Raw genomic sequence first — 22506 nt, forward strand, 5'->3', positions numbered from 1 at the left:
TAGCGTGGATCTCTAGTGGTTAAGCACACATGGAAAGGCTTCTTTACAGTAAGTGTAGATAGACTTCCAGAGGAGCTAGCTTTTGACATTTGCTTTACAAAAGGGCTGGGGATGTGTTTCTAAATACAGAAAATATAACTGGCTAATACTGTTTATAAGTAGGCTGTTGATCTAGTGAGTGTCTGATTTGCTTTAGCAGACCACAAAGGAATTTTTCCCTATAAATATGAGAATGCTTTGCTTTCCTCTGGAATAAGACTACGGAAATTGCATGGACAAGACCAGTTTACACAAAATCAAAGGCACCAACATTCCTTTAGGGCCAGTTCACACTTGTGCGATGCGAGAACCCTGCGAATCCACTGCGGGTTCCCGCATCGCACCTGACGTGCACGGCAGTTCACACTGCTATATGCGAACTGCTGGGGAGTGTCATTATATGTTAACGACACCCCATTTCAGCTGGCGTATCGCACTGCGAACTGACAGTTCAGACATGAATGGGATCGCATATGTGTGAACACACATGCGATCTGATTCTGGTCCGAACAGAAAAAAAGGGTCCTGTGCGTGTTTTGGACCCAATGCGGTGCGATATCATCCAAACTATCTGTATGGCTGATATCGCACCGCACAGACATCGCATGTAATATGAACAGCAGTGGCGCTGCGAATTACATGCGATGTCTGGCATCGCACAAGTGTGAACCGGGCCTTATAAAGAACTAGAGGCAAATGGGGGGAATATGGGACTTTTCAGGTGCATGAACACTGACTGCTGGCTGGAAGCCAAACAGTGGGGACCTTGAGTGGAGAGTGAACAAGTTTTGCTTTTTGACTGCTGGTGATTGTTGGGTTGCATTTTTAGGTTCTTTTTGGGGCTTTTCCTTGTTGCTTTTAACACCTTTTTCTGACACTTTTTAAACAGCTTTTTTTTTTCTTTGCTCCCTTCAGCCGACTAATTAAAGGGAGTGGTTAATTGGTCACAGGTGCTTGAGGCCTATATAACCTTGTGTAGAAATCATTGTGAGCTTGCTGGAACTTAGACCAAGTGCAACTGGACTAAGTGGTGAGTTAAAAACAGGAGGTTATAACAGGGGTTGGTGGTGTGCGTGCGTGCGTGCGTGCGTGCGTGCGTGCGTGCGTGCGCGCGCACGTGGGCCAGCGAGTAGGTGTGTGCGTGGGTCTGCGAGTGCCAGTGGAGGCCCGTCCATAGGGGGTGACGCCCCCCCCCCCCCATGTAGTAAAAAAAAAAAAAATTTTTACTTTGTTTTTTTTTTTTTTTTTTTTAATTTCCCTCCCTATGTGCACGGGCGCAGTGCAATATAGGAAGCGCCACATCTATGCAATCACATGATTGCAGACGAGGTCCTTCATTTGCCCAAAAAGAGCGCTCTGTGGTGCAGCCGATCGTGCCACAGCTTCCAGTGCGATTGACTGGCTGAGCAAGTGCATAGACTTGAGCGGTGGGCGGTGCTTCCGACGTCACTCAAGAAAGTGACGTTGGCACGGCACTTCTCCCTTCTGCCCGCCTGAGAGGATCAGGTAAGGGGCTGCCGCATGGCAGCTTACGGAATCTTGATCGTTTATTCCGCCCAGCTGCCGTTACCCCCTCCACATCAATGTAACTTACGGTGGTCGCACTCGGCAGCATACCCCAACCCCCCCACCCCCTGCTAAACAAGATTTAAAGAAAGTGTTATCAGTGACTGGCAGCATACCCCCCCCCCCCAAAGAAGCTTTAAAAAAAGGGTTAATAACCCTTTTTATTTATTTTATCTTGTCTAGGAGGGCGGGGTGGGGGTTAATGCTGCCGACCACCGATATTAACCCTTTTTTAAATCTTGTTTGGGGGGGGGCAGGTATGGGGGTTAATGCTGATAACTTTTTTTTTTTTTTTTAATCTTGTTTGGGGGGGTATGCTGCCGACCACAGCAGCATACCCCCAAACAAGATTTAAAAAAAGGTTATTATCGGTGGTCGGCAGCATTAACCCCCATACCTGCCCCCCCAAACAAGATTTGCAGGTTGTAGATATGTGCAATCTGCAGAATGCTGTGCACAGTTTGCAGAATGTAGATGTGTGATTTACAGGTTGCAGAATGTAGATGTGTGATTTACAGGTTGCAGAAAAGGTGCCTGATGTGGTTATACACAAGATAGGCATGATTCATCTGCTTTAGTAGAGCCCTGTGTATAATATGCAGCCTGGTATATGATGTTGATTCGATAAGGGGTGTGGCTTGTGAGAAACGGGAGGGGCCAAATCTGAGGGGGCGTGGTCATGCACCCCCCATCCTAAAACTCCACTGGTGAGTGCATGTAGGTCTGTGCGTGGGCCAGCCAGTGCACATGGGCCAGCGAGTGCACGTAGGGCTGCTCGTGGGCCAGCGAGTAGGTATGCGAGTGCGCGTAGGTCTGTGCGTGGGCCCGCGAGTGCGCATAGGCCAGCAAGTGAGCCTGCACGTAGGTCTGGGTGCGGGCCTGTGAGTGCATGTAGGTCTGCTCATGGCTACACCCCCCCCCCCCCCATAGCAATAACTTAAAATACAATTGCATAATTAACATGTTAATTAAGGCAGCCTAGGTGACCAGACAGCCCGTCTCCGGAGGTCAATTTGATCAGCCCATCTATTGTTCAGAATTAACCAAGAATAGTCTTTGGGCAAATCCAAGAAAACCTTCTCACAAAGAGCACCGTTCCCCCAAATGCCAGGTCCCATGATCGATGGGCAAGAGGTTATCATTCAGTCCCCTCCAAAAGCCTCTGTCCTGGCTAGGTCTGTCACATTAGTTAATTTGGACAGGATATAATCCCCAATCCTCATTAAATTTTAATAGGTATGATGGCTGGCAGATGTGGAGAGGCCACTCTCTGTATATCTTGCGACATGTATGCGTTCCTTGATCATCGATGGAGGGTGAATATTGCTGTGCAAAATGTTTCCCTGGAAGCCCAGGTTCTGAATCTGGGGAAGCAACTGTGAGCACTGTGAAGTCCCTATCTACTAAAGGAGAGCTGGGACCGTATGCGGCAGGTGCCAGCACAGAGGCGGATGGAGACAAAGAGGTGCAGACATGGGCGTCCGCAGCAGGGGGCAAGGGGGGTCAAGTGCCCCCCCTGGAATCCCCAAGGTGTTGCCGCCGCCATGCTGCATCCTCCGCTCTCTCTTCTGGTTCACAGTGCTGGCTCTGTGTTCGGCGGCCGTCTGTAACACAGTCCCGCCCCCCCCAGACCTGCTCGTGTGATAGTAAAGAGAATCACGTTCCGCCTATCACATGAGCCGGTCTGGGGGGGCGGGACTGTGTTAGAGTGGCCGTCGAACACAGAGCCAGCGCTGTGATCCAGAGGAGTAGATGCCCATCCGTACCACAGTGCCTGGATAAGAGGATTGAGGGGGGCTACAGTGCTCTCCTCCACCACCACACTCTCCTGCCCCCCCCAGTGCTCTCTTCCCCCCCCCCAGTGCTCTCTTCCCCCCCCCCCAGTGCTCTCTTCCCCCCCCCCAGTGCCCCCCCCCCCAGTGCTCTCTCCCCCCCCCCCCCCCCCCAGTGCTCTCTTCCCCCCCCCCCCCCCCAGTGCTCTCTTCCCCCCCCCCCCCCAGTGCTCTCTTCCCCCCCCCCCCCCAGTGCTCTCTTCCCCCCCCCCAGTGCTCTCTTCCCCCCCCCCCCAGTGCTCTCTTCCCCCCCCCCCCAGTGCTCTCTTCCCCCCCCCCCCAAGTGCTCTCTTCCCCCCCCTCCCAAGTGCTCTCTTCCCCCCCCCCCCCCCCAAGTGCTCTCTTCCCCCCCCCCAAGTGCTCTCTTCCCCCCCCCCCCCAAGTGCTCTCTTCCCCCCCCCCCCAAGTGCTCTCTTCCCCCCCCCCCCCAAGTGCTCTCTTCCCCCCCCCCCCCAAGTGCTCTCTTCCCCCCCCCCCAAGTGCTCTCTTCCCCCCCCCCCAAGTGCTCTCTTCCCCCCCCCCCCAAGTGCTCTCTTCCCCCCCCCAGTGCTCTCTTCCCCCCCCCAGTGCTCTCTTCCCCCCCCCAGTGCTCTCTCCCCCCCCCCAGTGCTCTCTCCCCCCCCCCAGTGCTCTCTCCCCCCCCCCAGTGCTCTCTCCCCCCCCCCAGTGCTCTCTCCCCCCCCCCCCAGTGCTCTCTTCCCCCCCCCCCCCAGTGCTCTCTTCCCCCCCCCCCAGTGCTCTCTTCCCCCCCCCCCCCAGTGCTCTCTTCCCCCCCCCCCCCAGTGCTCTCTTCCCCCCCCCCCCCCCCCCAGTGCTCTCTTCCCCCCCCCCCCCCCAGTGCTCTCTTCCCCCCCCCCCCCCAGTGCTCTCTTCCCCCCCCCCCCAGTGCTCTCCTCCCACCACCGCACTCTCCTGCCCCCCCCCCCAGTGCTCTCCTCCACCACTGCACTCTCCTGCTCCCCCCAGTGCTCTCCTCCACCACCGCACTCTCCTGCTCCCCCCCAGTGCTCTCCTCCACCACCGCACTCTCCTGCCCCCCCCCCCAGTGCTCTCCTCCACCACCGCACTCTCCTGCTCCCCCCCAGTGCTCTCCTCCACCACCGCACTCTCCTGCTCCCCCCCAGTGCTCTCCTCCACCACCGCACTCTCCTGCTCCCCCCCCAGTGCTCTCCTCCACCACCGCACTCTCCTGCTCCCCCCCAGTGCTCTCCTCCACCACCGCACTCTTCCCCCCCCCCAGTGCTCTCCTCCACCACCGCACTCTTCCCCCCCCCCCCAGTGCTCTCCTCCACCACCGCACTCTTCCCCCCCCCCAGTGCTCTCCTCCACCACCGCACTCTTCCCCCCCCCCAGTGCTCTCCTCCACCACCGCACTCTTCCCCCCCCCCCCAGTGCTCTCCTCCACCACCGCACTCTTCCCCCCCCCAGTGCTCTCCTCCACCACCGCACTCTTCCCCCCCCCCCCCAGTGCTCTCCTCCACCACCGCACTCTCCTGCCCCCCCAGTGCTCTCCTCCACCACCGCACTCTCCTGCCCCCCCAGTGCTCTCCTCCACCACCGCACGCTCCTGCCCCCTCAGTGCTCTCCTCCCACCACCCGCACGCTCCTGCCCCTCAGTGCTCTCCTCCACCACCGCACGCTCCTGCCCCCCCAGTGCTCTCCTCCACCACCGCACGCTCCTGCCCCCCCCAGTGCTCTCCTCCACCACCGCACGCTCCTGCCCCCCCCAGTGCTCTCCTCCACCACCGCACGCTCCTGCCCCCCCCAGTGCTCTCCTCCACCACCGCACGCTCCTGCCCCCCCCAGTGCTCTCCTCCACCACCGCACGCTCCTGCCCCCCCCAGTGCTCTCCTCCACCACCGCACTCTCCTGCCCCCCCAGTGCTCTCCTCCACCACCGCACTCTTCCCCCCCCCCCCTCCACCACCGCACTCTTCCCCCTCCCCCCAGTGCTCTCCTCCACCACCACACTCTCCTGCCCCCCCTAGTGCTCTCCTCCACCTCCACACTCTCCTGCCCCACCCCCCAGTGCTCTCCTCCACCTCCACACTCTCCTGCCCCACCCCCCAGTGGTCTCCTCCACCACCACCACACTCTCCTGCCACGCTCTCCAGTGGTCTCCTCCACCACCACACTCTCCTGCCACGCTCTCCAGTGCTCTCCTCCACCACCACACTCTCCTGCCCCCCCCCCCCAGTGCTCTCCTCCACCACCACACTCTCCTGCCCCCCCGTGCTCTCCTCCACCACCGCACTCTCCTGCCCCCCCAGTGCTCTCCTGCCCCCCCCAGTGCTCTCCTGCCCCCCCCAGTGCTCTCCTCCACCACCACACTCTCCTGCCCCCCGTGCTCTCCTCCACCACCGCGCACTCCTCCTCCCCAGTGCTCTCCTCCACCACCGCGCACTCCTCCTCCCCAGTGCTCTCCTCCACCACCGCACTCTCTCCGCCCCCCCAGTGCCCCCCCAGTGCTCTCCAGTGCTCTCCTGCCCCCCTCCCGGTGCTCTCCTCCCACCACTGCACTCTCCTGCCCCCCTCCCGGTACTCTCCTCCACCACCGCACTCTCCTGCCCCCCTCCTGGTGCTCTCCTGCCCCCCTCCTGGTGCTCTCCTGCCCCCCTCCTGGTGCTCTCCTGCCCCCCTCCTGGTGCTCTCCTGCCCCCCTCCCGGTGCTCTCCTCCACCGCACTCTCCTGCCCCCCTCCCGGTGCTCTCCTCCACCACCGCACTCTCCTGCCCCCCTCCCGGTGCTCTCCTCCACCACCGCACGCTCCTGCCCCCCCAGTGCTCTCCTCCACCACCGCACGCTCCTGCCCCCCCCAGTGCTCTCCTCCACCACCGCACGCTCCTGCCCCCCCCAGTGCTCTCCTCCACCACCGCACGCTCCTGCCCCCCCCAGTGCTCTCCTCCACCACCGCACGCTCCTGCCCCCCCAGTGCTCTCCTCCACCACTGCACTCTCCTGCCCCCCCTAGTGCTCTCCTCCACCACTGCACTCTCCTGCCCCCCCTAGTGCTCTCCTCCACCTCCACACTCTCCTGCCCCCCCCCCCCAGTGGTCTCCTCCACCACCACCACTCTCCTGCCCCCCCCAGTGGTCTCCTCCACCACCACCACTCTCCTGCCCCCCCCAGTGGTCTCCTCCACCACCACCACTCTCCTGCCCCGCTCTCCAGTGGTCTCCTCCACCACCACACTCTCCTGCCACGCTCTCCAGTGGTCTCCTCCACCACCACACTCTCCTGCCACGCTCTCCAGTGGTCTCCTCCACCACCACACTCTCCTGCCACGCTCTCCAGTGGTCTCCTCCACCACCACACTCTCCTGCCACGCTCTCCAGTGGTCTCCTCCACCACCACACTCTCCTGCCCCCCCCCCAGTGCTCTCCTCCACCACCACTCTCCTGCCCCCCCGTGCTCTCCTCCACCAGTGCTCTCCTCCACCACCGCACTCTCTCCGCCCCCCCAGTGCCCCCCAGTGCTCTCCTCCACCACCGCACTCTCCTGCCCCCCTCTCGGTGCTCTCCTCCACCACCGCACTCTCCTGCCCCCCTCCCGGTGCTCTCCTCCACCACCGCACTCTCCTGCCCCCCTCCCGGTGCTCTCCTCCACCACCGCACTCTCCTGCCCCCCTCCCGGTGCTCTCCTCCACCACTCTCCTGCCCCCCCAGTGCTCTCCTCCACCACCACACTCTCCTGCCCCCCCGTGCTCTCCTCCTCCCCAGTGCTCTCTCCACCACCGCACTCTCCCCGCCTTACCCAGTGCTCTCCTCCACCACCGCACTCTTCCCGCCCCCCCCCCCAGTGGTCTCCTCCACCTCCACACTCTTCCTGCCCCCCCCAGTGCTCTTTCACCACCGCACTCTCCCCGCTCCCCCCCCCCAGTGTCCCCCAGTGCTCTCTTCTACCGCCGCACTCTTCCCCCCCCCCCCCCGTGCTCTCCTCCACCGCCGCACTCTTCCCCCCCAGTGCTCTCCTCCACCGCCGCACTCTTCCCCCCCCCCCCCAGTGCTCTCCTCCACCGCCGCACTCTTCTCCCCCCCCCCCCCCCCCCCAGTGCTCTCCTCCACCGCCGCACTCTTCCCCCCAGTGCTCTTTCACCACTGCACTCTCCCCGCCCCCCCCAGTGCTCTTTCACCACTGCACTCTCCCCGCCCCCCCCAGTGCTCTTTCACCACCGCACTCTCCCCGCCCCCCCCAGTGCTCTTTCACCACCGCACTCTCCCCGCCCCCCCCAGTGCTCTTTCACCACCGCACTCTCCCCGCCCCCCCCAGTGCTCTTTCACCACCACACTCTCCCCGCCCCCCCAGTGCTCTTTCACCACCGCACTCTCCCCCGCCCCCCCCAGTGCTCTTTCACCACCGCACTCTCCCCGCCCCCCCCAGTGCTCTTTCACCACCGCACTCTCCCCGCCCCCCCCAGTGCTCTTTCACCACCGCACTCTCCCCGCCCCCCAGTGCTCTTTCACCACCGCACTCTCCCCGCCCCCCAGTGCTCTTTCACCACCGCACTCTCCCCGCCCCCCCCCCAGTGCTCTTTCACCACCGCACTCTCCCCGCCCCCCCCCAGTGCTCTTTCACCACCGCACTCTCCCCGCCCCCCCCCAGTGCTCTTTCACCACCGCACTCTCCCGCCCCCCCCCCAGTGCTCTTTCACCACCGCACTCTCCTGCCCCCCCCCCGTGCTCTTTCACCACCGCACTCTCCTGCCCCCCCCCGTGCTCTTTCACCACCGCACTCTCCTGCCCCCCCCCGTGCTCTTTCACCACCGCACTCTCCTGCCCCCCCCCGTGCTCTTTCACCACCGCACTCTCCTGCCCCCCCCCGTGCTCTTTCACCACTGCACTCTCCTGCCCCCCCCCCCCCCCGTGCTCTCCTCCACCGCCACACTCTCCTGCCCCCCCCCCCTAGTGCTCTCCTCCACCGCCACACTCTCCTGCCCCCCCCCCCTAGTGCTCTCCTCCACCGCCACACTCTCCTGCCCCCCCCCTAGTGCTCTCCTCCACCGCCACGCTCTCCTCCACCGCCACACTCTCCTGCCCCCCCCTAGTGCTCTCCTCCACCGCCACACTCTCCTGCCCCCCCCTAGTGCTCTCCTCCACCGCCACACTCTCCTGCCCCCCCCTAGTGCTCTCCTCCACCGCCACACTCTCCTGCCCCCCCCCCTAGTGCTTCTGCCCCCCCCTAGTGCTCTCCTCCACCGCCACACTCTCCTGCCCCCCCAGTGCTCTCCTCCACCCCCCCAGTTTTCTCCTCCCCTGTTCTTGCTGCTCTCCCCATCCTTCTCTAGCCACCATCCCAGTGCTCTCCACTCCACCCAGTGCTTCCCCGTTCTCCTCCCCAGTGCTCTCCACTCCCTCCAGTGCTCCCCCCAGCGCTCTTCCCCTATTCTTTCTCCCCCCCCCCCCCCCAGTGCTCTTCAGCTCTCCCCATCACTCTCCAGCCCCCCCCCCAGTGCTCTCTACCCTCCGTGCGCTCCACCCCTGTTCTTTTTGGCTCCCCCCCAGCACTCTCCACTCCCCATCCCTGTACTCTCCACTCCCCCTGCATTTTGCCTCCACCCATGTGCTCTCCAGTCCCCCATGCTTTCCATCCCTGTTCTTTCTGGCCCCCACTGGTGCTCTCAAGCTCCCCCCTGCTCTTTGTACCCCCCCAGTACTCACCAGCCCCCGTGCTCTCCACCCCTGTATTTTTGCCCCCCCAGTGCTCTCCACCACCCCACACTCTTAGCCCCCCCAGTGCTCTCTGCCTACCGTACTCTCTATCCCTGTTCTTGTTGCCCCCCCCCCCCCCCCCAGTACTCTCAAGTTCCCCTCAGCGCTCGCCGCTCCCCACCCCTGTGATCTCCACTCCCCCTCGCTCTTTGCCCCCACCCATGTGCTCTCCAACCCTGCCAGTACTCTTTGATCCCCCTTCTCTCCAACTCCCACTCAGTGCTCTCCACGTCCCCAGGACCAGAGGGCAGGCTGACTGGGGCCAGAAAATGACAGCTGAAGGTGCAGGTGGCCAGGGACCACTCCATCTCACAGCAGACAGATCCTCTGGAAGGAGCACCGTCCCCATCCAAAACGAGAACAGACCCTGCCTGCTGCTGGCTGTCATGGATATCCTGCTGGCATGCAAGGTACTGTACCGAACATCAACAACACACCTTCCCACTGACAGGGACTGCAGACTGGGACATGGGGCACAGGAGGGGCTGCATTTGGTGGGCACAGGAGGGGCTGCATTTGGTGGGCACAGGAGGGGCTGCATTTGGTGGGCACAGTGAGGCTGATTTTGGTGGGCACTGGTGAGGCTGCATTGAGCTCTTGCATCAAGTCTGCAGTCTGTCCATCTCCTGTAGCATATCTGCAGTCTCTGAGGGAGTCTGAAGAGGAGTCAAGAGTGGGAGCAGCGCCGGGATGGGGGTCATGGGAGAAGTCAGACTTGTGTGGACTGTGGACAGGAGACTATAGGATAAAACCTCCAAGCTGGAGCCGACTGACTGAGCCCTGCACAGTGCACCTGAGAGGAGGTCAGTGAAAGCATCGCCAGGCCAGTCGGGGGTCACTGATGTAAGGGGGGAGTGAATACAATAATGTAAGGGGCACTGATATAAAGGGTTTCCTCCTTATATTAGTAACCCACCCCCTTACTTTAGAGTATTTCTGCAGAAGGTGCCCCCCCATGTTCTGAGTTTCTGGGGTCCCCTTGATGATTGATCACTTACCACTATTAACTGGAATGTCTCTGTCTCTGTCTCTGTCATGCTGTTATGAAATTTTTTCCAGGGCTGGTTTTTGAAAGCATGGGCGTCCGCAAGATTACTCAGGTGGCTGGGTACCATGCCCATATAGCCTAGAGAATGTACATCTTTTTACATTGCAATACATCTGTTGTTGCCATATTTTTATCTTGATGAAAACAGCCTATACAGTGACAGTATGAGATCAAAATATGGTCACAACAGATGTATTGCCATGTAAAAAGATGTACAGTCTCTAGGCTATATGGGCATGGAACACAGCCGCCTGAGTAACTTCCAATACAAAGTGAAGATGAATTATCTGTTATATAACACATGTATTATCAGTGGAAAGATTTTCATGAGATTGTTGAAAAGGGGCGGAGCATGAGTGGCCTTGAAATGATGCCCCCCCTTGGAAAATGTTCTGCGGACGCCCATGGGTGCAGGCACTAGCAGAGTAGATGGGTGACAGTCAAGAAGGGTAGAGGGGAAGTGCCAGGGATGCCGATCCAGGGTTGGAGAATCCCAATAAGTACACTCAATTGAGTGACATTGTTGAAACCAGTCAGGGACCAGCACTGCTGGAGCTGAGGGACTCTCCTAGCTGCTGGGGGGAAGAACTCCTCGTGTGTGGTGGGAAGGGAAAGACAGATTCTCTTGGTAGGGGACTCAATTCTTAGGATGGAGAGGGCAATCTGTAACAAATATCTGGCGCGCTGAACAGTATATTGTCTTCCAGGTGCTCATGTTCGGCACATCACGGATCTGGTGGATAGATTACTCGGAGGGCCTTGGGAAGACCCAGCTGTCATGGTGCAAGTTGGCACCAATGACAAAGTCAGAGGCAGATGGGGGTGTCCTAAAGAACGATTTTAGGGACTTATGCCGTGTACGCAGGATAGGACTTTTTGTCAGAAAAACCTTGGATGGTTTTTCTGACAGAATTCCGCTCAAGCTTGGTTGCATACATACGGTTACAAGTCCTCTGAGCTTTCGCACGTCAAGAATGCGGTGAGGTATGATGGCACTAGAAAAGGGAAGTTCCATACGTAGCATGCCACCCTTTGAGCTCCTTCTGCAAATCTCGTGTTAGTAGAAGTTTGAGAGATGGTTCGTGCTTTGCAGCCTCGTGCTTTTAAGATCATTACTGCTCTTCAGTTTGCTTGTGGGTTCGTATCTGTTCTTCAGTGCATGTAGTCAGTTTGCATCTGTTTCAGTGTGTATTATTATAGTATGTATTTGTTTTCAGTGCATTCTTGTCTGCTCGTTTCAGCTTGAGGAGCACATACAAGGAGTGTAATAAGGTCCTGTAGTCTGTGGTACTACAACAAAATGCGTTTCCCGAAAGACCAGACTGAAGTGAGGCCATCACTTTCCACACTTCCGTCCACTAGGTTTTCCATCCAGGGAGAAGTGGAGGAGCCCAGCTTGAGGCAGGTATAGTATTTTTCTACATATTTATTTTCCTAAAATTGATGTTGACTAGATGTTCTTGATGAGAAATGAATGATTGAACAAAAAGTGTCTTGCATATCAATAGACCGTAGTGGCCAAAAAATGTGTAGTGGACAAGAATGAAGAATGAAAAATGCTGGTCTTTTCTATTTGGTAACATTCAATTTGCAACAGTCATGATCTGAAAATTGTGTGATTGATGAAGCTAAAACTATGTCCCTTTTTTATACACAGGAAAGCCTCAGCCAGGATGAGGATCTGGAATGTGGCACACAGGAGGTGGCAGGAGGAAGTGGCAGGCAGGAGGTGGCCGGGCCCAGTAGACTGACCCAATCCCAGGTCCCACCCCTAATCCTTCCACACAGAAGGCCCAGGAAGGAGAGGAAAGTGGAGGAGGCAGCACTTGCCCTCATTCGGGATGCTCATGCGACCCTGAGAGAACCCCCAACTCCCCCCAGCGTTCAAGAGGGCTATGCCTGCATAGTAGCAGCAAAAATGCAGGAAATGGAGGAGGGTCAACGCCTCATCTGTAAGAATATCCTTTTACAGGCCCTAAATAAAGGGTTGCGTGGCCAACTGACAGAGAATACACGCCTTTCCGAGTTCATCCATCCTCCTCCACCTCTACCTCCTACCGCAACTCGACGAAGGAAGCATGCAAGTAAGACAAGAATGTGATGGCCTGGGCTTCAGTCTGGTCTGACAGAAGACGCAGGCTGTTGTAGTACCACAGCCTGGGGACATATGTGATCTGCTGATGCTCTTGCTGTCTTTCTCCAGCATTGCCTTCTCTCTTTCTGTTATGACCCAGAATAAATGGTAATTTTTGTTTTCAGCAAATACTTGCCTATGCGTTTTTATTAAAGGACAGTTTGAGTAGGCAGGTACATTTCAAAAATACAATGTCAAATTAACAAGGGACACCAACCTCCTTGAGGTTAAATACAAGATAATATCGTAACTTGACGCACACAAAAAAAAATGGAGATCACTAGATGGTGATGGCGAACCTTGGCACCACAGATGTTTTGGAACTACATTTCCCAAGATGCACTGGCACTCTGCAGTGTAGTTGAGCATCATGGGAAATGTAGTTCCAAAACATCTGGGGTGCCAAGGTTCGCCATCACTGAACAAAAGAATGACCTGCATTAAAAGATCCAAAAATGTACAGCGCAACGAATGTGCCATCTCCATTACGAACTTTAGTTTTACCAAACCGAGCGATTCCGTCTCGTACCCGATTCTGGGCATGCGTAGGTTTTTTTTTTTTTTGCATCGGAATTGCATACAGATGAACAGAATTTCCGATAAGCATTTTTTCAAAGGAAAAATTCCTAACCTGCTCTTTTCTGGCGGAATTCCAACAGAGCGCAGACACTTGGCATTTCTGACCAAAAGTTCACATCGGACTTTTGCTGGCGGAATTTCCAATCGTGTGTGTTTGCAGTATTAGCAAATAGGAAGGCCTGCAAAAAACAATGTTGAGGGATCATCGGCATTCAGACTTTATAACGAATGCAACAAATGTAGGGATGGCTAAGATAACATGAAAGACGCATAGTGGAGGAGAGCAAAAACAAATTCTTCAAAGAGGTTGTATACTCATATATATATATATATATATATATATATATATATATATATATATATATATATATATATATATATATATATATATATATATATATATATATATATATATATATATATATATATATATAATAAAAATTTCCCTCTACAGGAAAGCCTATAATAAGGCTTTCCTGTAGGTAAAACAAACTCCTAAACCTGTATGGTTTAGGAGATATTCCCCTCGGTATGCGCCGCACAAGCAGATTCTCGGCTGAAAGTCCAGCAGTGGCCGGGATGAAAACTTCCGTGCGGGAGTGACCGGAGCCGCGATACCTGGAAGAAACAGAGGAAGCATGTCGGCTCCCTCGGCGTGGATCAGGCCAGATGTCGGGGCCTCGTTCTAAGGTAAGTATTTCATAATGAGCTAGTATGCGGTGCATACTAGCTCATATGCATTTTGCTTTGCAGGTGGTAAAAAAAACATTAGCAGGTTTACTACCCCTTTAAGTATGTAAACAGTAAAAAAGACAGACCGTTTTTGCCCCATAAAGAATGAGTGCATCTGGTTACAAATGATGGGGGAGATGGCTTAGGTATTGAATTTATTTGTCTTTGCGAGGGAATCGGGGGGGGGGGGGGGGGGGGGGGCTTCAGTAACCAAAACTTCAATGTTTATCTTCGTGACACATCACAGGAAGCACCTCCATGGTTAACAGAGGACAGAATTAGACTTGTTAAACTTTTAACATTATAAATCACTGGGACCAGATGGCTTGCACCTGAGGGTACTTGGTCAAGTAATACCAGACCATTGTTCCTAATTTTTACTGACTGGAATGGTACCAGCTGATTGGAGAAAAGCCAATGTAGCACCAATATTTAAAAAGGGCCCAAAATACATCCCTGGGAATTACAGACCAGTTAGCTAACATCAATAGTATATAAACTCTTGGAGGGGGTGATAAGGGACTATATACAAGATTTTAGTAATGAGAACATTATCATTAGCAGTAATCGCATGGATTCATGAAGAATCGTTCTGCCAAACCAATCTATTAACCTTCTATGAGAAGGTGAGCTGCCGTCTAGATAAAGGAAGGCCCGTAGATGTGGTGTATCTGGATTTTGCAAAAGCATTTGACCCAGTTCCCCATAAACGTTTACTGTACAAAATAAGGTCCGTTGCATGGACCATAGGGTGAGTTCATTAATTAAACTGTCTACAAGGGCGAGTTCAGAGGGTGTTTATAAATGGGGAGTACTCAGAATGGTCAGGGGTGGGTAGTGGGGTCCCCCAGGCTTCTGTGCTGGGACCAATCCTATTTAATTTGTTCATAAATGACCTGGAGGATGGGGTAAACAGTTCAATCTCTGTATTTGCGGACAATACTAAGCAGGGCAATAACTTCTCTGCAGGATGTGGAAACCTTGCAAAAAGGTCTGAACAAATTAATGGGGTGGCAACTACTTGGCAAATGAAGTTCAATGTAGAAAAAAAAAAGTACAATAATGCATTTGGGTGACAAAAATATGAATGCAATCTATACACTGGGAAGAGAACCTCTGGGGAAATCTAGGATGGAAAAGGACCTGGGGTCCTAGTAGATAGGCTCAGCTGCTGCTACCAAAGAAAACAGAATATTAGCATTAAAAAGGGGATCGACTCCAGAGATAAAACGATAATTCTCCCGTCTACAAGACTCTGGTCCAGCACCACCTGGAGTATGCTGTCCATTTCTGGGGCAAAAAAAAAAGAAATCAATGTTTTTACCAAAAATATGTAGAAGAATACATAAACTAAACTTAGGAAAATAAATATATATATTTTTTAAATGTGGGATATTTATTAAAGGAAAAAAGTAAAAGATATTGTGTTTTTTTTTCAAAATTGCCGCTCTTCTGTTTATAGCACAAACAATAAAAACCGCAGAGGTGATCAAATACCACCAAAAGGAAAGCTTTGTGTAAAAAAAAAGGACGTCAATTTTGTTTGGGTACAACATCGCACGACTGCACAATTGTCAGTTAAAGCAACGGAGTGCCATATAGCAAAAAATGGCCTGGTCATTGAGCAGCCAAATCTTCTGGGGCGGAAGTGGTTAAAAGCATAATGTACAGTCCTATACCATTCATCATGAAAGTTATTCAACATGTTTCGCCTATTCAGGCTTCTTCAGGAAAATGTCTGGTGATACTACTGACAAAACTAAGCAGAAATAAATCAAAACAAAATCACATAAACATTGTTATAGCCACATAGTCAGGTTGAAAAAAGACACAAGTCCATTTAGTTCAACCACACATAATTTGTTTACTGTACATGTATGACAATAAAGACTCCGTCCACCTATCGAAAAATAGTCTCCCACAAGAGTATCCCTACCTCCAAATGATGAAGAGGCTAGGAGTTATCGCAACAAATGTAAAAATGAGATGTGTCTAGCTTTTGGGGCTATGGGGGGTAAAAATGCACCATTGTCCTAATGAGTTGGGGCACCATTCAAAATTAATTGCAGTGTAGCACAGTAATGCATGTTACTGCAACTCGGAAGATTATATGGGCCCTTAAAGTGATTGTAAAGGTTTGGGTTTTTTCCCATAAAAATAACAAACGTTATACTTACCTGCTCTGTTGCAGTGGATTTGCACAGAGCAGTCCAGATCCTCCTCTCGGGTCCCTTTTCTGTGACCCTGGCCCCTCCCTCCTGTTCAGTGCCCCCACAGAAATCAGCTTGCTATGGGGGTGTAGTGTCACATTATGCTGCCTATCACAGGATGCTGCGGAAGTGACGTTTCCGCAATAAATTGCGTACTGCGCATGCGCCATGCGTTCCAAACGATAGCGCCGTGCGTTCCAACATATTGTTCGGCAATACAGTTAAGCAAAAGCATCACAGAATGTTACGGAAGTGACGTTTAACTTCTGCACCAGCGAAACCATCACATAATGTTACGGAAGTGACTGTGCAGACAACACAAACTCTGGCCGTTAAAACACCAATACTTCCCTTGTTACCTCGTATCAGTTTTTAAATAACCATGCTGAGCTACGTGTGCTGTTAGGTTATGGAGTGCTGGGACTTGTAGTGCCTATGCTGAGCTACGTGCGGTCTTCGGTTATGGAGTGCTGGGACTTGTAGTGCCTATGCTGAGCTACGTGCGGTCTTCGGTTATGGAGTGCTGGGACTTGTAGTGCCTATGCTGAGCTACGTGCAGTCTTAGGTTCTGCATTGATGGTACTTGTAGTGCCCATCCTGAGCTACGTGCGGAGTGTTGGGACTTGTAGTGCCTATGCTGAGCTACGTGCGGTCTTCGGTTATGGAGTGCTGGGACTTGTAGTGCCTATGCTGAGCTACGTGCAGGCTTAGGTTCTGCATTGATGGTACTTGTAGTGCCCATCCTGAGCTACGTGCGGTCTTATGTTATGGAGTGCTGGGACTTGTAGTGCCTATGCTGAGCTACGTGCAGTCTTATGTTATGGAGTGCTGGGACTTGTAGTGCCTATGCTGAGCTACGTGCGGTATTCGGTTATGGAGTTCTGGGACTTGTAGTGCCTATGCTGAGCTACGTGCAGTCTTAGGTTCTGCATTGCTGGAACTTGTAGTGCCTATCCTGAGCTACGTGTGCTGTTAGGTTCTGGATTGCTGGGACTTGTAGTGCCTATGCTGAGCTACGTGCCGTCTTAGGTTATGGAGTGCTGGGGCTTGTAGTGCCTATCCTGAGCTACGTGTGGTGTTAGGTTCTGCATTGCTGGGACTTGTAGTGCCTATCCTGAGCTACGTGTGCTGTTAGGTTCTGGATTGCTGAGACTTGTAGTGCCTATGCTGAGCTATGTGCGGTCTTAGCTGGGACTTGTAGTGTCTCCAGAACTGACAGCTGTCCCTATAAACCCTAAAACAACCTGGAGTGTTAGGTTCTGCAATGCTGGGACCTGTAGTGCCTCTAGAGATGCTGTCCTTGTACAGACCAATACAATCCAGGGAAAGCAGTGCAGATTATCCTGCCATGCTGGGACTTGTAGTCCCTCTAGAGCTCTCAGCTGCCCTAATACAACGGCAGGGCAACCTGTGGTGTTAGGTCCTGCTATGCTGGGACTTGTATTACCCCTAGAGCTTGAAATTATATATCATCTACAGAACACATAGGATGAAATGGCACCCCCCCGAACCTGAACGTTTAAATTTGCATTCATTGTGTTTGCACATAAATTGTGATTACATAGCATTTATTAAACACACACAATGTATTACAAATAAACATCTGATCCGTGTATCGCTGCATATATACTACAAACACCTGGTGTTACCATTTCATTTATCACAGTACCATGGTTGTTTTGGTGTCAGGATGTTTGAAGCCCATAAATTTACTTATTATATTGTAAGATAAAATTAAATAGTTCACCTCACCATAATGCAGAATCAGCTTGGAGACCTGAGCGTCTCACTTGCCACTCTCACCTGCCACCAGATGCCATCAGGTGGCCCTCTTTATGTCAGGTGTTTACAGTGGATTCCCTCATTACATTAGGTGTCCCCCCCTCTTCATCACCGGTAGCAACGCCACTGTTGATTTTGTCTCTGAACCATTTACAGAAGAGTGGCTCATGGAGGCCGAGCCTGGGTTCCGGGTTTCTTGTTTCTTCCTCACAACAGCTGGTCTTCTGTAAAATAGTGGCGGGAGGAAACTGTTAACGAATGTTGGCTGCGCACCTCTAGCGGAGGTTGAGAGAAATCATTCAAACTCCAAATTCATGGGACAAAACCCCGTTAGACCAATTATAATGTCTAAATACCAGTAATGTGGGACAGTTGGCAACTATGCAAGAGCTTCATTTTTTTTCCCATTTATGACTTACAGCTCTGGGGTTCTTGGTGTGAAACATGATTAGCATGCTATATGCATGGAGTTTGCATATTCTCACTGAACTTGCATTGCTTATCTCTGGGTACACCACTGTTCAAAGACATGCTAGTAAGATAGTTTTCCCAAATCTACCCTGTGTTTGGGGGTCCACAATTTAAAATGTCCATAGCATCCATATCCCTTTGTCTATCCCCTGTCTGTAGCATGTACGTCCTATGATTGGCTGAGAGCTGTCAATGTGTTGGCAGTGCCATGCGCACCGCACTTAGGTTGCTGTGTACTCATATTTATGGCAGATGCATGTTGTGTGGTTGACTAACAATACAAGACTGAACAAATGTTGCTTTGCTTTCGAAAGGAGGGTCTGTTTAGATGTAAAATTATAATTGTAAAAGCTTTTTGGTTCAATCACATAAGCTTCTCAACATAGTTTACAGACACCATAGTTTGTCTCTCCACCATTGACATCGAATCAGCCTAAGGATATGGAGTGGTTTGTATCTTGAACAACTTTTTTACTTCTTCAGTTCTTGATCGGCCTCTTTGGGGCACCATTCTATTCACTGACACCAATAATGGAGGCCTAAGTTTAGTAAACTGGCCCATTGTTTGGGTACCCCTGTCCTAGATGAACGACAACATTCAGACAGTATGTATTGGAGTACTTTATTTTTAGTTATTACAGGCAGTAACGCAAAATACTTTTCTTTATTTTTGCATTTTACAGTCAAAAGTAAGTAACAGTAAGCAGGCGGATGTACAGTCTTGTCTGATATTGCTCACAAACTTCTAGTGAGCAACGATAGTTGAATCCCCTTTCACAGGATCAGATTCGCCTGTCCATTTTCTGGCAGGTACAATTGGCCCAACCATTCATTTCTATGGGAAGGTGAATGTCATGTGTCTGTTGATACCCGCCGGGCATCCGTTTCAACAAGATCCACTAAAAACAGACAAATGGCAATACATTCACCATCCGTCCAGCATGTCAGACGAAAAAAGGACAGTTGGTCCTTTTTCATCCAATCTCCCCATAGAGAAGAGCGGGTATGAAGTGATATGATGGGAGGAGGGGTGTTGTGGATGGATACATTTGATGGAGGTATGTAGTAGATTGGGTGAGATTGAGGCTTGTAGTGGACAGGGAGAACCCCCAACTGCAATAGATTGAAGCCTCTATCAGCTAGCAGACACAATAGGTCTTAATTTACAATGGGACTGCATCCGACCGGCATACAATGGGAAAGACATTTGTCTAGTGTATCCTAATAGAACAGTCATCAGTAAAGAATACATGTCCCAGCTAGGTCATCGACATGAATCACGGTTCTTGATTTCCAGAGTCTGTATGTCTAAGGTTTTCCCAAGTCACCCATCTCCCAGAGAAGTGGGTAAGAGGCTTGATCCTTAACTTTGGCCAAATTACCTGTCCTGGGTAGGTCTGTCACAATGATGGTGCCTTTAACACAAAATGTTGATATTATGCACACAAATGGAACACCGTTTTTGGTTAACCACATAATTTATACATTTACTGAGGTTGGTTGAATTGGCACATGGATTCCCATGTGAGCAGTAACGCCACTTCAAGGCTTCAACCCTTGTTACTGACCATTCACTCAACTTTCACCCACAGCCACACACCAGTCTCTCTCTCTCTCAGTCAGTCTCAGTCTCTCTCAGTCAGTCTCTCTCTCAGTCAGTCTCAGTCTCTCTCTTAGTCAGTCTCAGTCTCTCTCTTAGTCAGTCTCAGTCTCTCTCTTAGTCAGTCTCAGTCTCTCTCTTAGTCAGTCTCAGTCTCTCTCTTAGTCAGTCTCAGTCTCTCTCAGTCAGTCTCAGTCTCTCTCTCAGTCTCTCTCAGTCAGTCTCAGTCTCTCTCTCAGTCTCTCTCAGTCAGTCTCAGTCTCTCTCTCAGTCAGTCTCAGTCTCTCTCTCAGTCAGTCTCAGTCTCTCTCTCAGTCTCTCTCAGTCAGTCTCTCTCAGTCACAGTCTCAGTCAGTCTCTCTCAGTCACAGTCTCAGTCAGTCTCAGTCAGTCTCAGTCTCAGTCAGTCTCAGTCAGTCTCAGTCAGTCTCAGTCTCAGTCAGTCTCAGTCTCTCTCAGTCTCAGTCTCACACTCTGTCTCAGTCTCACACTCTGTCTCAGTCTCACACTCTGTCTCAGTCTCACACTCTGTCTCAGTCTCACACTCAGTCTCTCTCTCACACTCAGTCTCTCTCTCACACTCAGTCTCTCTCTCACACTCAGTCACACTCAGTCTCTCTCTCACACTCAGTCTCTCTCTCTCACTCAGTCTCTCTCTCTCTCTCAGTCTCTCTCACACTCAGTCTCTCTCTCACACTCAGTCTCTCTCTCACACTCAGTCTCTCTCTCTCACTCAGTCTCTCTCTCTCTCTCAGTCTCTCTCACACTCAGTCTCTCTCTCACACTCAGTCTCTCTCTCACACTCAGTCTCTCTCTCTCTCTCAGTCTCTCTCACACTCAGTCTCTCTCTCTCTCTCTCAGTCTCTCTCTCACACACACAGAGACAAACACACACCAACACAGTGACACTTTTTACATACCTCCACACTTCATTTCCGAATCCTGTGATAAAGTTACGTCTCCCCTAAAATAAAGGAGTAAAAACATTAAAGCACACATAGCATGTTACTTTACAGTGCAACGTAAATTTGTACAAGAACCGTTTAGTTAGTGATAAACATGTTTCCAGCTTTGCAACTGTATTTGTAAAATTTGACTAACCGATCGTTCATGCTATGCGTTCTATTACTGATCTTTATACTGCAATAGGGCACAAGCAATTTCCAGTCTTCCATTGGGCTTCATGTGAGTGCATGTTCAAGAATAGACTAGTCATGGTTTAAAATAAAGACACATATAATCAGAAACATGTGCACATATGTATGATGGGCATTTTCGAGAAGAAGCACACTTACCCCCAGTTGTTCTCCAAGATAGAATAATAGGAAGTTTCATTTCCCATTGGGTCTATCACCACAAGGACCTGCTCTGACACGATGACAATCTAAAAAATAATTTTTAAAAATAAAAACAAAAACACACAACTTAGACGGTGTTTATATTTATAATTCACAGATGGCCCAATTAGACAAGTCATGAACCTTAAATATCAAATGAAGTTTAGAATTTTGCAAATATCTGCCTTGGAAAATGCATTTTTGCTTAACAAATCTTAAAACTTCCTATTCTTATCTTAAGTGTTGCGGCTTGTGTAATGAGAGCCATTAAAAAATATAATCAGCATTAAAGAAAAAGGATATAAGTATAAGTATATATACACATAACAATTGTAAATAATGTGCAAAAAAGTCAAGAAAGCTAAATCAAATTTAATAGGATAAATACCACTAAAATCCAGTGTACGTCAAGGTTAACTGGGCACATCCAAACATCTTCTATTGGAAACACTGTCTGAGGAATAGGTGTAAAGCAAAGTTAATAAATTTGGCTACATTTTTTAATATATATTCCTATTATAATAGATAATTTTACACCCAGCAATCAACGGATAATTATAGTTGTAAAAATTGACCAACCTTTCCAAGTCTGTGGAATTCTCCTTTAAACAATGCTGTAGCGATCACTGCAGAGAGCTGGTGAACAGGTTCCTGTTGGAAGATAATAAAACGTTATGCAAGCACAATAATGCAAATAATTGACAAACACTTTTATAAACATTATTAAGTCTTGCCTGATGCGTTGCAATCAGATGATGAAGGTAGGCATCAATCACCTTTATTATGAAAAAATATATGTACACATTTTAAAAAAATGTATATTTTGAAAACAATCTTGCATGTATGTTTTTTAAACAGTGCAACCTATTACCTCATCACTTAGCCACTCTATCCCACGCAGCCTATGGAAAGAGGACACATACAGCCTGTATGGTCCCACAACAGCTTGCACCGAGTCATCATCTTCAGCAGCCCATAACACTTTAACTGTTTAAAAACAAAAAAACGGTTGATACAAGTTTAAGCAGGCCATACACGGTGCAATATTGAACAAATTTTCTTTTCGAAATCAGAAAGCTTGCTTTTTTCTGATCCGATGATGCCACCATTGATTTTCAATATTCGGCTGACCAAGCCTTCATATTGCTACAGAATATCGTGGCCTGTAATTTTATTTTCTCTCCGTGAAGTTTATTTTCTTGCACATGCAGATCTTTCTAATTACATTTTTCGCACGATTCCCCCATCATTGATGAGAAAATATTGTTTTTCTTTATTCCAACATCTCCGATTCTTCAAATTTCTAATCACGAAAATCGTCTGTTGCTGCAGCCCACTAACAGTGCGAAATTCATATGAAAAGTCTTAGATACGATTTTACCAAGAAAATTCTTTTGAAATTCTAACCATGTATGGCCAGGATTGACGGAAGAAATAGATATGTCTATATCAGAATCATACCTATTGCTG

At 51.2% G+C, this 22506-nt stretch overlaps 1 long non-coding RNA gene across 1 annotated transcript; it reads left to right on the forward strand.

Annotated features, from left to right (window-relative positions):
- The first annotated feature begins 1045 nt into the window (after positions 1 to 1045).
- On the forward strand, positions 1046 to 12427 carry LOC143990341 (uncharacterized). Its single transcript, XR_013277268.1, has 3 exons — positions 1046 to 1069; positions 11433 to 11596; positions 11849 to 12427. It is a non-coding gene; the product is annotated as an uncharacterized LOC143990341 (long non-coding RNA).
- The last annotated feature ends 10079 nt before the right edge of the window (positions 12428 to 22506 follow it).

The sequence above is a fragment of the Lithobates pipiens genome, unplaced genomic scaffold (genome assembly GCF_037356315.1).
Source record: "Lithobates pipiens isolate NorthernLeopardFrog02 unplaced genomic scaffold, aLitPip1_a1.2 Scaffold_18, whole genome shotgun sequence".
Taxonomy (NCBI): Eukaryota; Metazoa; Chordata; class Amphibia; order Anura; family Ranidae; genus Lithobates; species Lithobates pipiens.